Below are 19,500 nucleotides of genomic sequence, written 5' to 3'. Positions count from 1 at the left end.
TTATTACTGATAAAGAGCAGTTAAGTTTTCTTTAGCAAATAATCAACATGAAAGAATTAGGAAACAAGAGAAATTAAGATTTCACTGCTTATCCTAATTCCGAAGAAAACACAGAGAACAATAATGACTGAAAATAGAGTGCAATCAAGCATATTCTGAAATTAAATCTTTTCTTTATCATTCAGATTGCGAAACATAGATGATATAATAAACTAAGAAAACTGTAAAACACAAGATATAGAGGACTTATTGATCGAGTGGTTGATTCAAGAAAGTCTGTGACAAGTCCTCTACTTCAATTCTTCATCCAGTAAGCGATGCAACAGTTGATTCCAACAGCTCTTTATTCCAAAAAATCAATATTACAGCAAATTCTAGGAATCCACACTCAATACTCCAATTGGGGGGGGGGGGTATTTATGCAATGAATTATAAAAAAAATATCACATAAAAAAGTGAGATAATATCTAGGATGACAAAAAATAATTTACAAGAAATAGAAACAGCTAGCCTTGAAAATATGGAAAAGATGAACTGATGTTGTGCTGGTCCTGTTTTTGTTGAATGTGCTGGAGGCAGGCCCTAGGATTCGGCTTGCAGTTGTCTTATTCAGTTACTATGTGCTGGCTGCCATGTCTTTATTGATACTCTTCAATTGCTTTGATACCCTTTGACCTATTTTGACCCCTGCTCATCATTGTCTGGTAAATTGCTCAATCTAGTAAACAGCTCCATCTGGTAAAAAAATTTGTTGAGAATCGAAATTACAAGGTTTCATGGAAAACTGGATAAATACCTACGTAAAAGGAGAAAATGGTACAAATGCAGGTAGAATGGAAGGCCGCAAAGCTCATGCTTGTAGTTTTGCTTGTCGGAAACTGGAAATGTGAACTCGATCGTTGTTATGCCCGGAGCACTGTATGTAGAGTATAACAGAGAAAATATCGTTTTGCCCATTTATTTTAACAAAAAAAAGTTTGGCAAGTTTCTTTGGATTTTAGTGAGTGGATGATGTCAGTGGATGATGTCAGTATATGACATCAGTGGAAGGCGGTAAGCGGTTTTTCTCACACCACTTTTGGGGTCAAGGTGGTTTTGGACAGAGGGCGAGCGAACACATTGATCGGATGACACGTGGATTTGGTATGGGCAGAAAACCGCCGGCAATCGCGAGTTAACGGTCGGAGGTAAGGGGGGTCGCGATATCGTTTTCCACCATTGGATGTGAAGGTGGAGATCAGATGGCAGATGGGCAGAGGACATGGTAGGGGTTTAACTGTTGCGGGCCTGGCATATTTATCAATGATTTAATCGTTTCAGGGTTATTTTGATTCGGTCAAGGGTAGTTATTAATTAACCCAAATGGTTAATTAACCTAGTTTTCGCGGCGGTGAAAGGTTCTTAATAAGTTTCAAATAAACTTATTAATTCCATGTTAAAACAATGCTAATTGTATTTATGGTTATAGTTAACTGGGGCGGGGATACATAGACTATCAACGTTTTTAATATATGTATATAATACGGGGAAGGGTATATTGTAAGGGATTTATATAATAAGAGTTAGAATTAATATGACTTCAAAGCGAAAGCGCTAAGCTAAATTTCCATTTAAACTTAGGCTTTGAAGGGGAAAAAGGGTTTATATGAGGAATATTTTCCAATTTCCTAATTGAAAAAGGGTTTTACTTAGGCGATCTTTATGAAATGGAATGAGTGGTTTTATGAGTGATATTAAGAACAGATCTTAATGCTTAGGGGAAATTAGTGAATGATTAGGGAAAAGTATGAAGGGGAGTTAGTTATTGAGTTACATCAACCATAATGTCCGCCTAACACTTGCGATAGAGATAAGGATTAACATATTTAGAGACATGATCTATCACAAGTATCATTCTGCAACACCATCTACCTACCCTGCCTAGTTTGGCCTAGCATTTTTTCTTCTTTATTTGGGTGCACTTAGGCTGGCAAACCCTTATCAACTTTCCTTTTCTTTTCATGGTAAGCCTACCTAAGTCTGCACTTATTACATCCAAGGGCTCAGATTAAACTATTGAGCTCCTTTTTATTTACTCTACCTATCTACTTATCTGCCAAGATTGAACAGTTTGGTCAGATTTTATTCTCTATCTCTAAAATAGGAAATTCAAATATGAACTAGCAAAGATTAATTTGTTTCGCCATGCATCAATTGTGGCATAAATTAACAAGCTGCACACAATTCTTATTTCAGAAAATGAAAAAGTACTGGCATTTTGGACTTGCACACTTTCATGGTCTTTCTTTGTTTGTGGTTCATTTCTTTCACATTCTTGACCATTTTATTTATTTTTTTACCCTTTGATTTTTCTTTTAGGGAATACCCTCTTTACATCTTTTACATTTTTTTTTTATTTTTTTGATAATATGGAAAACCTTTGCAACAAGGAAAGGAATGAACATATTACAGAGCTCATCAAGTCAATCATGAAATATGACACCTATTGGTATAGGAGCATAACAGTGGCTCCACTTGGGGATGGATTTTCCTGGTGGAAAGTCAAGAATAGCAGGTTATATGACCCTCTGAATAACTTAGACTATGCTCTAAAATCTCCTTTTGCTGGTTGCTTTATTGTATATATGACAGCACACTTGTGAAGCTTAGGGCCTTCTCTTCGGGCTTCAACTCCAACAAGTTACCATCCAATCCAAACTGTGACATTATCAAGGATATAGTATGTACATGTTAGAGTCAAAATACATTTAAAAAACTGGATCAAAGTAATGTTTCAGCATTCGACCATTCACTGGTCCTTCTTCTGTTTCTGTGCCATCTAGGCTCTTCAGAAAGTAACTATTGTTCCCTTTCAATGCCTGGATGATATATGGCCCTTTCCACAGGAAGTCAAACTTCCCATGTTTTCCTTTGTCTTCTCTCCTGGAATCCCATCTTAGAACTTTGTCTCCAAGGTAGAAGTCTTCTGCTTTGGTCCTTTTATCAAATATTTTATTGAGTTTTTCTTGTAACACTTGGGATCTTTGGTGCACTTCTTCTCTGCTCTGTTGTAAACGGATGGTCTGATTTACTCTCCTTTGAATGTCATTGGGTTCCACTTGAGCTTCTTGTAGTAATTTCATTACAAGAACTCCTAAAGATGAAGGAAATACAGCCTCCATGCCATAAACTAACTCGTAAAGGCTAGTTCCAATATATCTTTTTGTAGTAAGTTTGTCTGCCCATAGTGCATTTGTAAGTTTCTTGTGCAGTTTTTCTTGTTCTCTTCTAAAAATTTCTTAATAATATTAATCAGGCTTTTATTGGAAGACTTAGCTAGATCATTACCTTGAGGGTAATAGGCTGTGGAATGGCCTAAAGTGCTATGGTATTTGTTACATAAATTTATCATTTTCTTGGACTTGAAGGCAGCAACATTATCGGTTATGATCTTTTCAGGACAGCCAAATCTAGACAATATGTTCGTTTCTAAGGATCCTATAATCACTGTATCATTGGCTTGTCTAGAAGGAATGGCTTCTATCCATTTAGTGAAATAGTTTGTGGCAATGAGGATCCATTTATGTTGGCCAGAAGAGGGAGGATGGATTTCTCCAATGAAGTCCAAGCCCCATTGTTGAAAGGGATTTTCAGTGGAAATTGGTCTCAAGGGTAATGGTAACAGATTCCTTTTTCCTTAAAAAATTTGACATTTGTGGCAAGTAGTGACAAATTTCTTTACATCAGCAAACAAGGTTTGCCAGTAAAATCCAACCCTCGGGATTTTGTCTGTAGTTGATTTCCAGTAAAGGTGTCCACCGCAGTCCCTTACATGAAATTCTTTGAGAACCTTGTCAGCTTCTTCTTTTATTAAGCAATTCAATACAATACCTTCATGATTTTTCCAAAAGAGAGTATTATCTAAAATACAAAATTTTGAAGTTTTAATCTTTAAAAACCTTTTCTTTGTTCTGGATAACCCTGAAGGAGCCTGCATGCTTAATAATATATGAGTTATATCAGCATACCAAGGGGATTCTAAGAAGGCCTGGGTGGAGTCACCATCCCATGTTCATTATCAAGTTCATTAATATCCAGGGCTTGAAAGTTTGTTTCAGTCATGAGTTTAGCCAATCCCTGTCCTTTTATAACCTTTGTAGGTTTTATTTCAATATCATATTCCAATATATCAGCTACCCATTTACCTTATTTGCCCTCAATTCCATCCTGAGTCAGGATGTCTTTGACAACAACATTTGGTACATAAGCTATTACATGGGAGTACAATATATAGACTCTGAAGTCTTTAATAGCTTTCACAAGCGCAAAGCTTGTTTTTCCATGAGCTTGTAATTTAGAGGTGCATCTCTAAGTGCTTTACTGAAAAAGGTTATGGGTTTTTCACATCCTTGATCATCTTTTTGCAGTAAAACAGCTGCTATAGTGTGTTCTGATGCAAATGAAAAAATTATGAAGTCTCTATCAAACTTTGGACTTGTAAGGACTAGTGTTCTGGTCAAAGCCATTTTAATTTCTTCAAATGCTTGTTTGGCCTCTACTATCCATTTAACCTTTGAATCCTTTTTTAACATATTGTTCAGCAATCTACTTAATTCAACCAAATTAGATATGAATCTTCTTAAAAAGTTAATCCTTCCTAGGAAAGCTTGAAGTTCTTTGACATTTCAAGGGTGGGGTATTTGCAGAATAGCTTCTATTCTAGTAGGATCAACTCTGATGCCATCTTTGGAGATGATATGGCCTAACAGTTTGCCTTCTTCTAGACCAAACAAAGACTTTTTAGGATTTAATGAAATACCATACTTTCGGCATTTTAAAAACACTTGTCTCAAATGATCTAAATGTTGTTGATCTGATTTAGAAAACACAGTGAGGTCATGTACATATATAACTAGAAAATCATGAATTTCCTTTGCAAAAGCTATGTCCATTGCTCGTTGAAAGGTTGCCCCTGCATTCTTAAGTCCGAATGGCATTTTAACATATTTGAATGTACCCCATGGTGTTGTAAATGCAATCTTTTCCTGGTCATCAGGATGAACCAGAATCTGATTATAACCTGAAAACCCATCCAAAAGTGAAATCCTAGAAGCACCTACTACCCTTTGTAAAATATGATCCATATTAGGTAAGGGGTAATTGTCTTTCAAAGAAACCGTGTTTACATTTCTTAAGTCAACACATAATATGACTTCTCATGTTTTCTTCTTGGTAGGCACTAAATTAGACACCCACTCTGAAAATCTAATTGGAGCAATTATCCCTGCATCATGCATTCGTTTGATTTCTTTTTCAATTAAAGGAAGCAGTACAGGGTTAATTCTTCTGAGCTTTTGTTTGAATGGTTTTTGATTTTCCTTGAGGGGCATTGTATGTTGAATTACAGAGGTGTCATAAGATTTCAGGTCTTCATAGCTCCAGGTAAAAACATCCTGGAATTCTTTGATTAGTTAAACATACTTAAGTTTTTGATCAGGGGCAAATATTTGGATAGTTTTACCATTTTTGGCTTTTCTTCAATTCCTATGTTATAGTCTTCAATGTCTACTTTTAGGAGCTCCATCTTGGGTTTCTTTGGAATATCGTTGAAATAAAATAGATCTTCCAAAGGAGTTAATCCTTTCGGCAAATGATTGTCTTTCAAATTGATAACTTCTGATTCTCCTTCAATAATCTCATCAATGTCTATTTCTTTAAGATCCTGTATTTCCTTTTTGGTAAATTTCATTGGATGAAGCATTTGAGTTGCATTTTTTGCTGAAATGTCTATTTCTATCTGATTTGCTTGATCAAACTCACTAATTGTATCTACATCTATGTTAGTGCCAGAAAATTCTTCTTCTAGGGTTAAAAAATTTGTTGATATAATTATCACTGTCAAACACTTACCAGTTTTCGGGTATGGCTGGCCTGTGCCTAACCTCCACTGTGAATTTATGATTTGGTTCAAATGGTGATTTACATGTGTAGGCAAACGTTGCCAAGCTATGAGCTTGCAAGTTATGTTTTCTCGGGATTATGGCAAGCTGAGTTTCCAGAAATGTATTGAGGATCTCTATAGTTGTTCCTATGTACTCTCTTAATCTGGGATCATTTGTTGAGAACTTCCCTTTTATCTATTGAATGATTAAATTGGAATCTCCTAGGACTGACACTCTAGTTTCTCCCAATTTCTTGACCAGTTTAAGACCTAGCAATAGAGCTTCATATTCAGCCATATTATTAGTGCATCTAAAGTTTAATCTGTAGGCATGGCCTTCAGCATGATTGTTTTCAAGATTGTGCACCTAGAATCCTGCTCCTGCTCCTAATTTGTTCACAAAACCATCAAATTCTAAGTACCAATGCATTTCATGTTCATAATTAGTATCTGGAGTTTCAGGGATTTGTTTAATAGGGAGATCTGGTTTTTTAGTTTCTTCTGATTTCTCTTGGGTATCTGATGTTTCATGATTTTCAGAAATTTCTTGGATTTGAACACTAGACCTTTTGTTTGTAATTTTCTCTGGTTCATCTTCTAAAACTTTTATTTCATGTGGGAGATCAATTTCAGCATTGTAAAGGATAAAAGAATCCATATCTAAATGTACTGAGCAGATAGGTAAATTTTGAGGTTTCTCTTGACTACTTACTACATACTTCATTAAGGTTTCTCTGTATAGTCTCTTGGGTTGACCAAACACTGAAATAGTAGCGTAAGACATGTCTAACTGTAGAGATCCTTGAAGCTTTGCACCCCAATATCTAGACAATAACATGCCATACTTTGGTGGAATATCAGCTACCACTATGTCCATTAAGATGGTTTTGGTAGGATATTAGATTAGTGATACACATAAGTCTTTGATTAAACCTAAACATATGACCTGACTTGAATCAAAAGAGAAAAGGTCCTTATATGGCCTAGTGATGTCAAGGTCTAGTCTCTCCATTACATATTTAGGAATTAAGTTATGAGAAGCACCAAAATCAAACATGGAATTATGAAGTATTTTATCATGTATGTTTAAACTTACATAGAAAGGAGGAACTTCTCCCTCTACTGTTTTTCCATTTACTCCAGAATCAAATATCAATTCAAGCTGATCATCAAAAACATTTACTGAATCTTCGTTCACAAAAATTTTGAGTGATCTACTGATTTGACTTCTGTAGACATCATGCCTAGCTAATTTTGATAATGGAACAACTATCTTTAGTTTACCTACTTTTGTCTCAAGATTAAAAGTTTTTTCGGTCTGAGTTCTTGTATTTTGGACAGATGGATTTTATGCGTTTCTCTCCTCTTCAGGAGTGGGATTATGGGTTGAAGTTGTTTCCAAAACAAGTTCTATAGGCTCTTCTATGTTTCCTGTAGAAGGAATAGAAGTGGAAGGTTGTCTGTTAGGTGGTTGATTATCTGATACATCTTCAACAATTGGATTATCAGGGTTAGGACCTGTTCTAGAAAGAATATGTACAGGGGGGTTATTGATCTTACCTTTGTTAGGTTGCTTGGTATCTTTCTGTTTATTGGTTTCAGGGACATCTATTCTTCTTCTCCTCGGATTGTATTGTTTGTGGACTTCATAAATGGTTGTATCATATCCCTCCCTAAAGTCAAATGATTCACTTGACTGAGTTTGGAATTCTTTAAGAATGTGAGCTTCTTGATCCTCTTGGGTCAAGAAAACTTGTTGTTCATTGTTGAGTCCCATCGGATTAATTTGAGTGTCTTCTGTTGGTTCACCAGAAGTTGAGGCTTCAGCATAATTTTCTTGAAATGGGGGACTAATATTTTGGTCAGGCCCTGTCTTTCTAGTGTTAGGATTTTGGTTCTTCCTAAAATTTGGATTTCTCCCAGTATTGCTTGGTTGACCATCCCAAGGGGATTTTCTCTCTATTGTTTCTACTCTATCTCCAAGTCTATCCATTCCTTTAATAATAGCATCTAATTTTTGTTCAAAGGCGGAAGGTTCTTTTTTGAAAGGTGTCCTCTTTCAGCTCTAGCTCTAGATCATTTAGATATCAGGTTGGCCTCAACGCTGACTATTATACTTTGCATCTCTTTTAAGTTTCAAGGAGCTATTTCACTAAGTTGGTATGCCGTATCAGAATCAAATGCATCAGGGAATTTGATCAAGGCCAAATCTGGAGGAGGTCTAAGATTTTTAGGAATAGCATTGTAGACATTATTGAATCTGGTACAGTAATCTTGGACAGTTTCTTGTGTGCCTCTTCTTAGGTTTTCATATTCTAACAAAATGTGGAGAGGATCTTTCTTATTTTCCCATCTGTTCAAGAAGGTCTGATAAAGAGCTTTTGGGTCATTGATACTGTTTGCAGGGAGGGCTCTAAACTAGGTTCTAAAATCTCCAGTTAAACTTTTCACAAATACTTTCATTATAACATCATCAGTATCAACCTCATATATTTCAAAATAGTCGGTCATTTTCTTGGCATGCTGTTGAGCTGTGTAAGTGTCAGTACCTTCAAAAGAATTGATTTTAATTTGATATTCTTAGGGCATAGCCCCTGGATTGGTAGGTAAGTGCAGGGGAATATATCGGTTTGTCATGGTTGCAGAAATAGATGTGACAGATGGAGGAGTAGGGATAACAATGGGAATGTGTGTTGTAGATGGAGGAGTGGAAGGGGTGGCTAGTGGTGAACTTGGAGAAGTTCTAGTAATCACAGAAAGGTTTGGTGTTCTTTTAGAGTTAAGCTCAGATTGAATGGAGTTCTGCAAATGTCTGTCAAGGTGTGAAGTAAAAACTTCAATCTACAAATTTTCAATGAATATTGGGTCTTGAACTGTATGGGTTAACCCAGATTCTGAATAGGTCACAAATAAAGTGTTTTCAAAATACTCATCAAAAGGCTTGTCCTCAAGGTAGATCCACTTCACAAGACAGGATCTTGATCTGTATAGAGGTCGAGAACTAGCAGAATTTTCTTGGTTCTCTTGTCTTCTAAGAATCCTAGGAATCATATTAGGATTTTCAAACATAGGTGGGGGATTTGGATCTGGATTCAATCTAGTGAAATGAATCTTTTCTGAAGCTAGGTTTTTGGGTGTGTTTTTGGGTTTTTTCTTGAAATGGGTTTGACAATACAACTCTAACAGTATCTTCTAAGAAGTTTTAGATGTGGGAATTTTGAACTTCCTTAAGATTTATTTGAAAAGAGGAACTGATCAAGTATTTGAAACCAACTATCCAATCTATAAGCTAGACCAGAGATAGACTGAAGTAGCATTTATTTACTTCTGCAATTGCAAAGCAAAATCGTTTCAAAGGCTACCTAGCTAACTTCAGGCTCCGTATATATCTTATATAGAAAACAGTAGTAACAAACAAATTATTCAGGTCCCCAACGGAGTCACCATTGATGTTATCACTCAGGTTTTCCCAAAAGTTGTAAGAAAGGGAAAGGAGGCCAAGGTAACCACTAACCAATATTTTAGATACAGAATCTAGCCAATCTGTATCCAGAGAGGGCTCTCTCTTTATGATTTAGCTTTGTTTTTAAAGGTATTAGGCTAGTTATGAAGTTCTGGAGTTTTGTTTGAGTTTGGGTGGTGAGATTCAATAGAGAAGAGAGGTAAAATAGAGTAGTTCAATCCATTGGGCTAATGGAGTCAAAGAAGATGGCTTTCTAGATTTGGCTTCTTAACAAAGGATGGTTTCATAGAGCAAAGTGGTGAAACGGGGAACAAATAAAGATTGGAAACAGATGGAATGGGCTCAAATGGGGTGAAGGGTAGTTGAGAATCCTTCAACCTATTTAAAGAGGGAAATTGGATGATTACTGATAAGGAGCAGTTAAGTTTTCTTTAGCAAATAATCAACATAAATAATTAGGAAACATGAGCAATTAAGATTTCACTGCGTATCCTAATTCTGAAGAAAACACAGAGAACAATAATGACTGAAAACAGAGTGCAATCAAGCATATTCCGAAATTAAATCTTTTCTTTATCATTCAGATTGTGAAATACAGACGATATAATAAACTAAGAAAATTGTAAAACACAAGATATAGAGGACTTATTGATCCAGTGGTTGATTCAGGAAAGTCTGTGACAAGTCCTCTACTTCAATTCTTCATCCAGTAAGCCATGCAAAAGTTTATTCCAATAGCTCTTTATTGCAAAAAATAAATATTACAACAAAGTCTAGGAATCCACACTCAATACTCCAATGGGGGGGGGGGTATTTATGCAATGAATTATAAAGCAAATATCTCATAACAGAGTGAGATAATATCTAGGATGACTAAAAATAGTTTACAAGAAATAGAAACAGCTAGCCTTGAAAATAGGGAAGAGATGAACTGATGTTGTGTTGGTCTTGTTTTTGTTGAATGTGCTGGAGGCAAGCCCTAGGATTCGGCTTGCAGCTGTCTTCTTCAGTTACTATGTTCTTGCTGCCATGTCTTTACTGATACTCTTCAATTGCTATGATACTCTTTGACCTGTTTTGACCCCTACTCATCGTTGTCTGGTAAATTGCTCAATCTGGTAAACAGCTCCATCTAGTAAAATTTTCTGTCGAGAACCGAAATTGCAGGGTTTCATGGCAAACTAGATAAATACCTGTATAAAAGGAGAAAACGTACAAATGCAGGTAGAATGGAAGGTCGCAGAGCTCATGCTTGTAGTTTTGCTGGTCAGAAACTGGAAATGTGAAGTCGTTGTTATGCCCGGAGCGTTGTATGCAGAGTATAACAGAGAAAATATCGTTTTGCTCGTTTATTTTAACAAAACAAAGGTTGGCAGGTTTTTTTGGATTTTAGTGGGCGGATGACGTTAGTGGATGATGTCAGTAGAGGGTAGATGATGTCAGTGAAAGGCGGTAAGCCGTTTTGCTCGCACCGCTTTTGGGGTCAAGGTGGTCTTGGACAGAAGGCAAGCGAACACATTGATCGAATGACACGTGGATTCGGTACGGGTGGAAAACCGCCAACGATCACGAGTTAACAGGTGGAGGTAAGGGGGGTCGCGATATCTTTTTCCACCGTTGGATGTGAAGGTGGATATCAGACGGCAAATGGGCAGAGGACATGGCAGGGGTTTAACTGTTGCGGACCCACGTATTTATCAATGATTTAATTGTTTCTGGATTATTTTGATTGGGTCGGGGGTAGTTATTAATTAACCCAAATGGTTAATTAACCTCTTTTTCGTAGCCGTGAAAGGTTCTTAATAAGTTTCAAATAAGCTTATTAATTCCATGTTAAAACGGTGCTAATTGTATTTATGGTTGTAGTTAACCGGGGCGAGGAAACATAGACTATCGGGGTTTTTAATATATTATATAATACAGGGAAGGGTATATTGTAAGGGATTTATATAATAAGAGTTAGAATTAATATGACTTCAAAATGAAAGTGCTACGCTAAATTTCCATTTAAACTTAGGCTTTGAAGGGGGAAAAGGGTTTATATGAGGATTATTTGTCATTTTCCTAAGTGAAAAAGGGTTTTACTTAGGCGATCTTTATGAAATGGAATGAGTGGTTTTATGAATGATATTAAGAACAGATCTTAATGCTTAGGGGGAATTAGTGAATGATTAGGGAAAAGTATGAAGGGGAGTTAGTTATTTAACCTCGTTTTGCTTGAGCTACATCAAGCATAATGTCCGCCTGACACTTGCAATAGAGATAAGGATTAACATATTTAGAGACATGATCTCTCATAAGTATCATTCTGCAACACCATCTACCTACCCTGCCTACTTTGGCCTAGCATTTTTTCTTCTTTATTTGGGTGCACTTAGGTTGGCAAACCCTTATCAACTTTCATTTTCTTTTCATGGTAAGCCTACCTAAGTCTGCACTTATTACATCCAAGGGCTCAGATTAAACTATCCAGCTTGTTAGCCTCCTATACCAATAGGGTTTCATTTTTCATGATTGACAGTGGAAGTGCCAAAAATGTTCATCTTTGGTGACACAAAGGTTCTATTTTTGTGAAGGAGATAGAGAGTTAAAAAATGAAAAGAGGGTATGCCTTAAAAGAATAATCAAAAGGCAAGAAAAATGAATTCGTCAGAAAAAATAAAGTGAAATGGAGCCCAAAGAAAGACCAGGAAAGTGGCCAACCAAAATGCCACTGCTATCTTGATTGATGGCCCAACAGTGCAAGCTGGGCCATGTTATGTTTTAAATTGCCTGTTTTAGACTAGAGAAAGAGAAATTTGTCCAAACAGTTTAAGCTTGGCAGATTGGTAGTCAGGTAGAGAACAAAGGTGCCCAACTGCTTAATCTGGGCCCTTGGAAGTGATAAGGGTAGTTTAGATAGCAAATTATTGGAAAAGAAAAAGAAAGATCAATTGAGGGTTTGCAAGTCTAAGTGCACCTTCCCTGAAGTAACAAAAAATGCTAGGAACTAAGATGGGTAGGTAGTCAAGGGTTGTCGAAGCCTGATTTCTTTCATGAGTGAGCTTGACAAAGAAAATTGATATCAGCAAGAACAGAACTATTACTCAGCATTTTGATAACAAAATATGGAAGCATGTCTAACTTCTCCTTTTTCCCAGGAAATGTTTTTCTAACATCCCTCCAATAAACCTCGGAATTCACCCAATAAGGCCCTAGCATCACTTTAACTTTTGTGAAGCACTAAGCCAAGGCGTTAGTTTCTACCACACAAAAAAGCCACATTTTCTGTGTAAAATCATTGCTTACTCGCATCTGCTCCTAATCTAAGTTTACTCCTCAAAAACGTAGCTCCCTGTTCCCCTCTCACATCTCCAATTCATATTGACTTCTAACCTTACTATTTAACTCCCTAAGTGTTCCCCTCCCCCTACTATTATCATATTTTATACAAAAACCCAAAAATATGTACATACCCCCCCCTTTGGGCATTATAGCCATATCTTCCAAAGTTCGGGAAGCATGGGGAAATCTTAGGCTTTCATGTGTATTTCTCCAGGCTATGTTCGGGAATTAAATTAACACCTGGTTAATTTAATAACCCTCACCCGCTATACCCCCCTTAATGATAAAATCCCTCGTTTCTTCATCACTGGTGTAAATTTTCGATAAACCCACATTTTCCATTTAACCAAAGTTTTGTTTCTGCGCGCGGTATCAAAAGAAATAATTTTTTAATAGTTGGGTCCCGCCGCTATTGCGCTGGCGGCTCATCCTCCCGTCCGCCGTCAGATCTGGGCCCTCCCATCCGACGGTCATCAGGCATTTCGGACCCCCTCTATTATCCATCCGTTAGCGCCCGAAATCTGTCAGAGGATGACGTAGGGCCATGGACGCGTGCCCATTTGTTAGTGGATCGGGCGGCCTATGACCATTACCAGGCCCTACCAAAAGCGGTCTGATAATACCGCTTACCACCGTCGGCCTCCCGCCCTTACGTCATCGCCCACATCAGCAGACACGCCAACTGCCATTTCACTCTCTATCCGACATGGCCGCCGCGTCATCCCTCCACGTCATCCCAGTCATACATCGCCACGTCATCTCTATCATACCCGGGCCCAACCAGTGACGTCGCGCTAATGTCATTTGTAAAAAAGGTGCCAAATCCCATTTTTCACATATTTCCGCGCAAAATCGTGATTTTTTCGCATTTCTATTGGACGAGTGTTGTGCTTCCCTGCATGTTGTTTTTACGACGTTTCTCCGCCAACTCCAAAATTCAATTCCTGAGCTACTGCCGCTGCAAATTCACCAATTCTCGACATCCTCGGCCTCACCATCACCAGGTATTTACCGTTTTCTCTGCATAACCTGGTCTTCCTAGTTTTCTACAGTAAAAAAGTCTAAACAACTGGTCTAATTACCTGCGTACTGAGCCCCTGTAATTACCAAATCAACCCGAAGTTCATCTGAAGAGGGTTCCTGGTTCGAATTTACTCAATTCCCACAGCTTCTTGCGCATTTTGCAACTTAAAACCACTAGCAAACAAAGTCCACTGAAAAGGCAGCGCTCACCCCCAGCATTGGTTACTTTCACTCTCTCGACAAGTTGTTACTCCCTGTTAGCCCAATTCACCTTCTTTCTCATCTCTGCAAGTCATCCCATCGACAAAAATCTGTTGTTCACTGTTAGTTTTGCCAAACCAAAAGGACAAATTCAACTTCAAGTGAGAAATAAGCAATGGAGACCCCTGTGGCATTGAATATTACTCCCCTAAATGCCCCACATAAGAACCTGGAATGGTTGGCCCTTGCTGACCGGCATTATCAAATCAAAGAAACAGTTGAGATAAGTACCAAATATCACATACAAACTGTTTGTGAGCTGAAGAAAAAATACATGAGTGGTGTTGATGACATAGGTATCTGGGAGTCTAACTTGCCCATTTATTACCTTCCCCAAGTCAATGTGTTCTCAGACCTCATCCATCAGTGTTGTGAACACTATGAACCCTCTCAAATAGCAGTTTTGGATTCATCTGGGACTATTTTATTTCACATCACTCCTCAATCCATAAATCATATTCTAAACTTTAAGCCAACTAAACATCTGGTGCCCCTTTCTATGAATTTTCTGCTCAAAAAAGCTGCCAAGCTGCCCATCTCAGAGGTCACAAGGATTGGCCAGTTGTTCATGAAGCTAGAATATCAGCCCCGGCAACCTCCTCCTTATCTACATGTCTGGTTCAATGAAACAGGGAGACTGCTAGTGGATATGATATCTTGCATTCTAGGATTCAATACGAGTGAGTTTGTGGATGAAACAACCTTGGTAATGTTATCCATGTTCACTCCAGGGCAGCCCCCTGCTGCCCAGTATGATTATGCCACATTCATTGCTGACAAAATTCATGAGCAATTCATGAATTTGGAGAGAGAGAGGGTATTCAAGTACACCTCCTATATATATCATTTGATATTATATTATCAGCCTGACAGTTTCCCTATTTTCTTAAAAAAGCTGGATGCAAAAGGAAACAGGAGGTCAGTGGTATTTTGGACACCAGTCTGTCATCATATCTCTTGCTCTCCATATAACTATTGTGAGTTCATTGATCTATTCATCTATCCGGCCTTGTCTCTGCTGCAGAGTTCTCCTCTTCCCAGACTCACCGATGAAATGCAGAAGATCCTCCAGCTTTCAAAGAATTATAGCATTGGAGATTGGTACCTCTACCAAGACCACACAGTAATTAGAATATATGGCTGTGAGCTAGCCCCTTACAGACTGCCAAAGTATGTTCCTATGAGACTTTTGCATTAGAATATTTCCGGCAATTTGGAAATGCAAACATGATTCATTTTCATAGCAGAAATAAAAAAGCACAGCTGAAAATCAAACACCAACTGGGTCCATTCATCTTTAATAAAAGGGAAGAAGCTTGGGGAGAAGCAGATAAGATCCTAAAAATCCTCCAGCTGAAAACAAGCTTCTATTGGGCACCATATGACCCTAATCATTTCATAAGCCTCAGAAGAATCAAGTATAGGCTTGTTGTCTATGATCACTTTAGCATTCCACAAATTGAAAAATATGCTAACCAACTAGAGTGGAAAGAAGGCACATTAGTGGAGGACTATTCTGAAGAAAAATTAGCAGAAAGAGAAATTAAAAATCTAGAAAAAGCAATTGACTTGGAATATTTTGGACAGGTTTGGTCTCCAGCCCCTCGGCATCTTGGAGAAAGTGCCTCATCCTCCACTATTCCCTAGCAGTCTGCCAAAGTAATTGATCAAGCAGCAAATATAACCAAAGGCAAAGAAGTACAACAAGAGGAGTCACTTCCCAATTTAGAGCAGCAAGCAAAGCAGCAAGAAGAAATGGCTAAAATGCCTGCCTCGACAGAGAAGCAAACCCAAGAGCAGATCCCTCCAAGGCAGGACGTGATAGTCGAAACTACAGTCTTACAGACACCTTCAAACGAGGAAAGAATGAGGAAAAGAGATAGGCAAGAGCAAACTCCTCCTACCACTTCCACAGATCAGCAAGGTGAGAAAAGGCAAAGGCTGAATCCCTTTTCTGAGGAGGAAATGCCTGAAAGACCCACTGATACTATGCTCCCTCCTAGCATTGAAACATCGGTCAGCTCCTTACAGCAAGAGCAAGAACTGCAACAAGGGACAGAAGTAAGTTCTTCAAGACAACGCACCAAGGCAGATTCTAGTATAAAGAAACAATTGACAGACATAAAAGCAAGAAATGAGCCGGTTAGATTCCAGCTTTATAACCAGCTGCTCAAAATGGCACCAACTAATCAAGAAAGGCTTATGTCGGCCTATGATATCCAAGAAGGAAAAATGACTCTTAGTCATTTTAGGCCTACCATGCAGCAACCTCAATCAGCTGCAGACTACATCACAACTAACTTAGAGGTCTTTGCCAAAGACATCCACCCCATGGACCAGATCGAGCTACACAAGCAAACAGGGGAGATGCTCTATTCTACATTGGCTGATAAAACTCTAATAGCGCACCATTTACAGAATTCTCTACACAACACTACTGCCCAGTTAGAACTAGAGAAGGCTTCATCTCAAGCCAAGGACAACAGAATCAAGTCCTTGGAAGAAATTATTATAGAGCTAGGACATGACCCAAATGATCCTAAGGGTGTGCAGGCATTGATGAAGAAAAAAGATGAGGATATAGCAGCATTGAGAAAGCAGATTAAAATACCACCTACCCATCACCCTCAGACTGAAGGGGTTGCAGAACAAAAGAAAGATCAAGATGTGGTAGCTCTACTCTTGACCCTGCATAAGAGATTGGTGGAAACAGAGGGCGCCTTGGAGGTGGCATTAAAGGCAAAACAAGGAGAATTACCAACTCAGCCAGCGCAGACATCTACAGCCATTGAAGATGTGCCTCCTGTAACTATTTCAGCAGGTCCTCCTACTGGACAAACATCAGAGGCATGCCCTTCAGGCTCAGCACCAACCCCAGAAGCGACAACGCCAACAACAACATCAGAACAGGTACCCAGCCTTGATATGCAAAGTATGAGGAAAGAACTAGAGGCTCTTGAAGCACAGATGGAAGAACTAAAGGTAGCAAAAGAGAAATTGGCTACACTAGAAGAAAAATATGACAAGTCAAAGCAGAATATAGCTGAAAGAACAAGAGAGGTAAGGGCTCTTGAAAAAAGGATAAAGGAATTAGAAAAAGAGCTCACTCTGGACAAGACTATAAGTGATATCAAGAAAATTCTATGGGCTAACATTGGTCAATCCATTACAGATCAATGGCAGTCCATTGAAACTATCCATGAGCAAATGGATCTCCTAAACAGGGCAAAAGCAGAAGGTCAAAGAGCCCGGGCATCCTTGGGAAGTATGCCTGAAATAGCCAACAGAATGATCCAAGTGCTTAACAACCGCACCGGCCTTCAGCTAGCAGGAATGGGTATCAGAGACAGGACTGATACCATATTACTAATCAAGAGGGTGCTTACTTTGAGGAACTACGTGCAAACATTGGACAAAAGATGTCAAGAAATGCAGACAGAGGTAAATGAATTCATTGCAAAAATCACTGCATTGCATAACAAAGGTCTCCCCAGCTTGGTAACTAGTGCAGGAAGGTTGTTATCACATGAAAATTATGCCAAGAGGGTTAACAATTATGCAAAAAATCAAATAACAACATCTGCTAGCAGTCCAGAGGAAGCAGGTCCCCCATCTGGGCAGACTCTCTATGATAAATTGGAGAATTTGTTGTTTATTGGGCATGAGATCAAGCACCTTTTTGAAACACCTCCAAATTACTACAAATATACTGAAGCCGATGAGACTCTGATTAAAATACAGAGACACCAATTTCATATTGAAGATTGGTGGAGAGGCATGATAGAAACATTACTCTGAGAAATCAAATCTGGAAGAGCAGCTGAATGGCAAAAATGATAACTAGGCACCAATAGATTATTACAAGTGACGCAACTACAATAGCAGCATCGTGACAAGACAGCAAGAAAGCAAAAACTTCCGAAATAAATGCAAATCAGTCGGCAAACCCAGTTGGTTCCAAAGTCAAGTATCTCTGACAAAGATAAACAGCTGTTTATTAATCCTTTAATAGCAATAACTTTTTGTAGCTATTATTTGTAGAAAGTTGGTGAGAAAGTTATGAGTTCATGACTCATCTTTCAGATATTTTATGAAACATTTTTGTATATATACCCCCACACATAACTTGTTTGGGGTTGTTGATTTTTCTTCAGAGGAGATGCACTGTAATTACATACTTTGAATACAAGAAGCTGATGAAGTTCCTGAAATCCTGCTTTGTTTGATGCGTTATGATGAGATTGTTTGCTACTGCAGGATTCCTGTATTATTTCGTGATACAATAAGTTTTCTAAACCACGTCTTTACATTTTCTTCGCTTACAAACCTGCATATGTTGTATGTTTAATGGTCTTAGCATCAGAGAAAAGGAATAGTTCAGGATTTGTTTATTTAAACACCCTAAGCTCAATCTCTGTGGTTAATTGTGTTTTCTTCAGAATTAGTTATGAATGTGAAATTCTTAATTGCTCACATTTACACTGAATCTTTCATAGTAAATACTGTTCAGGAATTCTGAGTTTCTCCTAAGCAATATTTCATTTCCCCACCATACCAGCATAGTAAAAGAACCTCAATTGCCTTTCACTGACTGACTATAATCCATATTTTTCAAATTCAAAGGTTGTTTCATGAATTCCCATCTGGCTCTGCAGTATCATCATTCTCACCAAGCACCTCAAGCAACACATCATCATCGACTCCAATGCCCAATGGACTAAAATCCTTTGAACATTGCATTGCAGCTGTTAGAAGATATCATCCAACCAAAACTTTAAACAAAATTCAGTGCATCATAGCTAGCCTAAAACTCCCCAAAGCAAAGCTAAAACAGAAAGAGAGAGCCCTCTCTGATTGCAGGTGGGCTAGAACCTGTAATCCAAAGATTGGTTAGTGGTTACCTCGGCCGTATTCCCTTAGGAGTCAAAAGGAACAACCTGAGTGATAACATAATTGGCGACTCCACTGGGGACAGAACAAATTTTTCAACAGATGTGTGCTGAAGATAGATGTTCCAAAATTTTGAACAGTTCCTTAATACTTCTGAAATATTCTCCAAAATACCAAAAACAAATTTTGAAGTTGGCTCCTAAAAAGAGAACCAGGCATACCAGGTCAAATCCTGACCCAAATCCTCCACCTTTTTTCGATAATCCTAATTTGATTCCCAAAGTTATCAGGAACCAAAAGGAACCAGAAGAATTTGTTGATTCTAGCCCTGAGGCAGTTCAGCAAAGTTATATCCCAACCCCTGCTAAACCATCAGTTCATCCTCTCATAACCCATTCTTCCCCCTCTTCCTCATCTACTTCCCAAAACATATTATTCACACCTCCATCCAATACACAAACAGTTGGTGTTGTCCCTGTTGTTCCAGTTGTCCCCCTTCTACCTGTTGTCCCATTAATCCCTGTAAATATGGAAAATCGTTATTCCCCCCTTCAACTACCTGGTAATCCTGGGGCTATGCCTCAGGACTACCAAAGTAAGATCACTTATTTTGATGGAA

The sequence above is a fragment of the Pinus tabuliformis genome, chromosome 2_2, assembly GCF_031772625.1.
Source record: "Pinus tabuliformis cultivar Carrire ecotype Pingquan chromosome 2_2, CPIR1, whole genome shotgun sequence".
NCBI classification, from domain to species: Eukaryota; Viridiplantae; Streptophyta; class Pinopsida; order Pinales; family Pinaceae; genus Pinus; species Pinus tabuliformis.
Note: the sequence above shows the minus strand (reverse complement) of the source record.